We start from the raw sequence: 6,000 nt of genomic DNA, 5'->3' as shown, positions 1-6,000 counted from the left end.
ACTATAACAACACGAAGAAATGAAAGGCAAGATTTGCATTTCCAGCCCATTATACCCTCTAAACTCTAGTCTCAGGGGGGAAAAAAGGAGTTAATAATAAATGCTGGAGTCTGAGCTTTATATATTCTCTCTCCCTTGTAAATTGTGTTTACACAAATTACACAGCTAACTATACTACTGGAGTCTTAGACTTAATCCGTTTTGTGCAGTTAAGTTTCACTATTTAATAGAAAAAAAATGAAAATGATTCTCGGGGCTGGAGGGATAGATGGCTTAGTCCATAAAGTTCTTGTCATATAAATGTTGAGGACTTGAGTTTCCATCTCCACAACTGACATAAAGCTGAATATGGTAATGTTGCCTGTAATCTCAGAGCCCCTACAGGGAGATGGGAGATGGCAACAATGGGATCCCTGGAGGTTTTTTGAGCCAGCTAGACTGGCATACACAGTGGTGAGCTACAAAAAGACTATCTCAAACAAGAGAGAGCTGGTACCTGCAGCTGATCACTGACCTTCACATGTGTTACAACATGTATGATTACCCACTCACAGACACACATTCATGCATACATATCGTTCACATGCACACACAAAGGAAGAGAGAGAAAAAGATAGAGGGAGGAATGAAGGGAGTGAGGAAGGGAGGGAAGGAAAGAGAGAGAGGGAGAGATCTTTAGTTATTATCTTTCCTATTTGCCAAAGTGGAAAAGGTCTACACACACACACACACACACACACACACACACACACACACACACAGAGTTTACCTCTAGGTCAGTGAGGCAACTGAATGGGGAAAGGGATGACAAGATGGTGCAATGCACAATGTCCCATCTGCCCTTGCTGTTTTGTGTTGCTATCCACCCTCAGAGGCAGAGAAGCCCTTCTGGCTGATGCTACAGCTTGGAGCTTTTGACCCCAGGTTAAAGGAGTACAAGGGTGGTGGGGTACTGATCCCAGCTCCAGATATGCCCTGCCAAGCAGAAGTTTTGGAACGTGTAGAACAAAAAAAAAAAAGTGTAGAACAAAAAGCATGCTAGCGGCAGCCAGCAATGGTGAGGGTTAGGGGTGGAAAGTATGGGGCCGAAACTGGATCTAGATGCTGTCTTCTGAGGTGTCTCTAGCTTTGAGCCTCTGCCTATAGGGAACCTAGAAGGAAATGCTAAGGATTCTGGTACCCTTACTCCCCTCCACCAAGGTCTGATCACTTCCAGGAGCACAGGGGAGGCCAAGAATGACAGCTACAGGTCATGGCTTCAGGGGGATTTAGAGGATCATCTGTATCAGCAACTGCCAAGGAAAGAACCCAGCCTAGACAGAGAAGGAAGGGGCCACCTGTCACTGCTCCGACTTCTGCCTAGGACTCCTTGGGATATTGCTCCCCCATGCTCCATGGCAGGATCCAGACTTAAAGAGATAACTTACGCCTTCGTCTACTGAGCTGGGTCCAGATGGTCTGTATCAAACTTCGGAAGGAAGGCAAGAAGATCAAGCACAAGTCACACAAAGGCCAAGAAGGAGGGTTTGGGGCTTGCTGTCTAGATGTATTCATGAGTCTGGGGAGGAGAGCTATTTGCTGCTTGGAATGCAGCTTCAGAGGCAGGAATTCCTTAAAGGAGGTCTCAAAATGCTACAGAACTACAGGGGGCTTGGGAATGAGCAGGAAGCATAGATTTGGGAAACTCCATTCCCGATGCTCTGAGTGAAAACTCCTGCAGGAAGGCTCAGAAGTGGGGGGGCTGACAAGCTGTCCAGGTGAGCCTGAGCCATGTGGACTGACTGTCATGCATCTGAGAACCTCCATAAGATCCCACCCTGCCTTCTCAAGCCACAGTGGAGCCAACCCATGAGCTTCCCCACCCCGGGCTTCAGTCGCCTCCTAAGAACAGGAAGAAGTAAACTAACATTCCACAGGAAACACAGACATCACCACTCACTGCACCTTGGTCCACTTGTAAGTGAAATGTAAAGCTCCAAGACAGCTAAAGTCGTTTCTAGGAGACAGCCTGGGAAGCCAACACGCACTGGTGTTTCTAGAAGAAACATTTGATAATAAATACCTTTCTAAGGCCAGAAGGGCAGACTTGCTCTTAAAACACATTACAGCTTTGTCATAGGAATATGTGTGCATTGTTTTCCCAGGTACATGTAAACATTCTGAAAGAGGCAGCACCTTACTGGCTCATCCCCCAGCTACACTGCACCTGTGTAGACGTCAGCCTGGCATACTTTTGGCAAGCACTAAGCTGGCCTGGCCAGGTTGCTGCCTGGGAGACGCACAGCAGCTGCCTTCTCTTTCATTCACCCTACTTTTTATACTCTTTCCACATCTCTACCAAGACTTCCCATTGACGAGTTTACTCAAGGTTAAATGATGCAAAAGAGCACATTACACTTATATTTGATGGCTGGGAGACAGGAGACTTTAATAAAAACATCCAGGGAAGTGGAGAAAAATAGCCTGTAATTTTGCCAACTCAGTCACCTGAGCAATTACTACACCCAGCCCGGGGCAGCCAGACCCAATTTAGTTGCCACCTAATAAGTTGTTCAGTAGTCACCTCAAAGTGACCCCTATCAATTAACAATGGCAGAGTGGAAACTTATTAGAACATGGAGGGAGCCTGAACTCCCTGTCGGCATGCTGGCGATAGGGCAGAAAGCCTGGTTGGCATTAATGAGCTCAGCCTCTGTGGGGAATCACCCACCCTGGGGTAGTTGACCAGAGAATCCAGGGCAAGGCAGCCACCTGTACCCTACAGCTTCCTCCGCTGGATACATATCTTGAGTTAACAAGCGCTGTGCCTAGGAGCACCTAGCAAGCTTAGCAAGATAAGGGTTACTCATTGTCTTAGTCAGGGTTTCTATTCCTGCACAAACATCATGACCAAGAAGCAAGTTGGGGAGGAAAGGGTTTATTCGGCTTACACTTCCATGCTGCTGTTCATCACCAAAGGAAGTCAGGACTGGAACTCAAGCAGGTCAGAAAGCAGGAGTTGATGCAGAGGCCATGGAGGGATGTTCTTTACTGGCTTGCCTCCCCTGGCTTACTCAGCCTACTCTCTTATAGAACCAAGACTACCAGCCCAGGGATGGTCCCACCCACAAGAGGGGCCTTTCCCCCTTGATTACTAATTGAGAAAATGCCTTACAGTTGGATCTCATGGAGGCATTTCCTCAACTGAAGCTCCTTTCTCTGTGATAACTCCAGCTGTGTCAAGTTGACACAAAAATAGCCAGTACACTCATGCTGGGATCCACCTACACCAACACCCTCGCCATCCTGGAGGCGCATTCCACTGAGCTTTAGGGGTGCGGTGGAGGTGGGGGAGTTGGGGTGGGAATGAGGGAACTCTACGATGTTGGCTCCCATGTTTAACTTCTACCAAAAAAAAAAAAGTACTGGGCCCATGAAGTGTGCCCTCACACATTGTTATCTTGTAAAGAATCCACCAAAGAATTTCAGAAGTATGAGGAAGCTTCGCCATTCCCAGGCTCTCAAATTTGTTCTCATTCCTATAGATAAGATTATGCCGATTAGTTAGACAGGAAGTTAAGCCGAGTCTTTAGGACTTAAACACTCCATCAAAAATAAAAAATAAAAAGAATAAAAATCTGACTGGAGCAATGTTGTAAAAAATCTAAGACCAGGACTTAGTGATCTGGATTATCTCTCTTTCACCAATCAATCATCAATACTAGCAGAACATGGGAAACCTTTCCAACATACAACCTGAATGTCTACCCATGTTAACTACAGCTATAGCCATCCTAATTTCTAGGGGTGAGGGAGATGCTCACTGGACACACAAGACAGCAGGAACCTCCTCCTGATGTATATTCCTGCAATGTGTGCTGCAGGTGAAAAACACTACTTCTGGACCTTACAGAGGTTTCTTATCTGATTTAGGGTCTGCTAATCAGGGGCGTACAACAAATAACTCTCCCTGCCATCTAGTTCTGATCTCTGCACTGACTTGACTTGAAACAGAACAAGTTGCTGGAGTGGTTCAGGGGGGAATTCTGCTCTGCTTAACAGATCTGGGTGGGAATCTAATCTCTGATGGTGGCTTTACGAAAAATGTGAGTCTGGAGCCAGTAGCTGGGACAGTGACTTCCTAATTTCTAGACTTCCAGCTGAAATACTGGGCAGGTTGGGTATAAAATGCTGTGCTGAGAATCTTTCTGGAGCCCCAGCCTGTAGCTGTTCTAGAAAATTAAGAGGCATTGGTGCCCTGCACTTAACCACTGTCTCCTGTAATACCTACAGCAGAGCCTGATATTTGCAAATTGAGCCCCTTTTTTGATTGAAAGTCCTTGAAAAAAAGAGTCCCCAAGGAAGATGTGGGTGAAACCCCCATTCTCCAGTAGCAATACAGCCTGGCATTAACTCTACCTCCTGGAAATCCATTCCCTAGTGAACAATGGGAATGGCGCTCTAATGAACACCCCATCAGCAGGTTTAACAGGGTCATAAAAACTTCAAGCCACAGTCCATTCCTCCATCCCTCTCTTGCTTTCTCTGCTACCAACCTCATTTCAGAAGCATCCTGCAATACCACAGGAGCCTCAGACCTCAGACTTAAGGACAAGACAAATAATTTCACACATCTTATTCTATATGTTAGCTAAGTGTTCTATTAAAAAAATTAATTGAAAAACTTAAGTGACAGAGAAAACATGGTAGATCGCTTCTGTGCCTTTAGATTTTACAGATAGACTATAAGAAATAGAAGTTGTATCATTTTAAGGCAATTATCAAATTTCTTGACTTGTTAGAGTGCAGAATTGTCATAAGGAAACTAATTGCATTTCTAAAGAAGGAGGAAAAATGGGACGTAAAGAAAACAATTCTCAGTAATATGGAATTCCCTAATAAAATTTATAAGAGGAATCTCTGTAAAGCTGAAAGAAGATAAGTCACTTATCTGATTTTGGAGATCAAATATCTGTGTTAACAACTAATGGGAGAAAATTACCTAAAGAAATGAGAGGATGGGGCTGGAGAGATGACTCAGTGGGTACAGGCACTGTCTGCTCTTGCAGAGGACTTGGGTTCAGTTCCCAGCACCAACATAGAAACACATAACAGTCTGTAGATTCTATTTCAGAGGATTCATTGCCTCTTCTAACCTCTATAGGCACCAGTCATGTGGTACACACACACACACACACACATATTCATACATACATGCAGATTAACACTCATACACATAAAATAAAAATACACAAACCTCTTTTTCAAAGATGAATAGATGTTTTAGCTTGTTACTACATTACTAACTTTAGTTAAAATTTCTATACACCAAAAATATCATAAATAAAATTATAGATAGCTACATTTATAAAACTATATCTACATGTCTCATACTTATTATCAGTTACTTTCCTCTTGTTTTATTTTCTTAACATACAGAGTAATGTGTATGAACACCCAGATAATTTGCAAAATATAGAATATAAATGAGTTAGAAAATACCCAGGAAATATTTGATTCTGTTAGTGAAGATCTAATATATATGTTAGTATATTACTTTATACTTTCTAAGGATGAAAGAGAGACACAGAGGTGCAGATCTGTACCAGGCGTGGCTGCATGAATCCCTTTTCTGGAAGAAGTTTGACAATACATAGCTCATTACTTTAAGTATTACTTTGGCCCAGCAAACCTCACTTTTCCCCTAAGGAAATTTTCAGAGATGCCCACAGAGTGTCCCATGCAGTGACATCACCAGATGTAACATATAAGACATGAGTTCCTGAGAAAAGGTCACAGGAACCATGTAGCCACTGAAAATTCTGCTTTCAAAAACTTACGACTAGCAAAGACTTTCATTATGGATTACAGTGTCACCATGCAAAGTCTGGGGACAAAAGCTGGTGTCCACAGGGAAAAGGAGGCATTCCAAAACTTCAGGCTCAGAATAGGGACAGGAGATGGCAGGCAGGGGTTGGGGGTGGGGAGTGGGGGTGGGGCTCCTGCCAAGCCTGACTGCCT

The 6,000-nt window shown here is 44.0% G+C and overlaps 1 protein-coding gene across 2 annotated transcripts in view; it reads right to left on the bottom strand.

The window, feature by feature from the left end:
- The window catches only part of Slc22a23 (solute carrier family 22 member 23), a 171,295-nt gene that overhangs the window by 131,417 nt on the left and 33,878 nt on the right, over positions 1 to 6,000 (bottom strand). The window lies entirely within an intron of this gene.

The sequence above is a fragment of the Mus caroli genome, unplaced genomic scaffold, assembly GCF_978045245.1.
Source record: "Mus caroli unplaced genomic scaffold, Mus_caroli_1 scaffold_15, whole genome shotgun sequence".
Classification (NCBI taxonomy): domain Eukaryota; kingdom Metazoa; phylum Chordata; class Mammalia; order Rodentia; family Muridae; genus Mus; species Mus caroli.
Note: the sequence above shows the minus strand (reverse complement) of the source record. Positions and strands in the feature narration are given on the sequence as shown.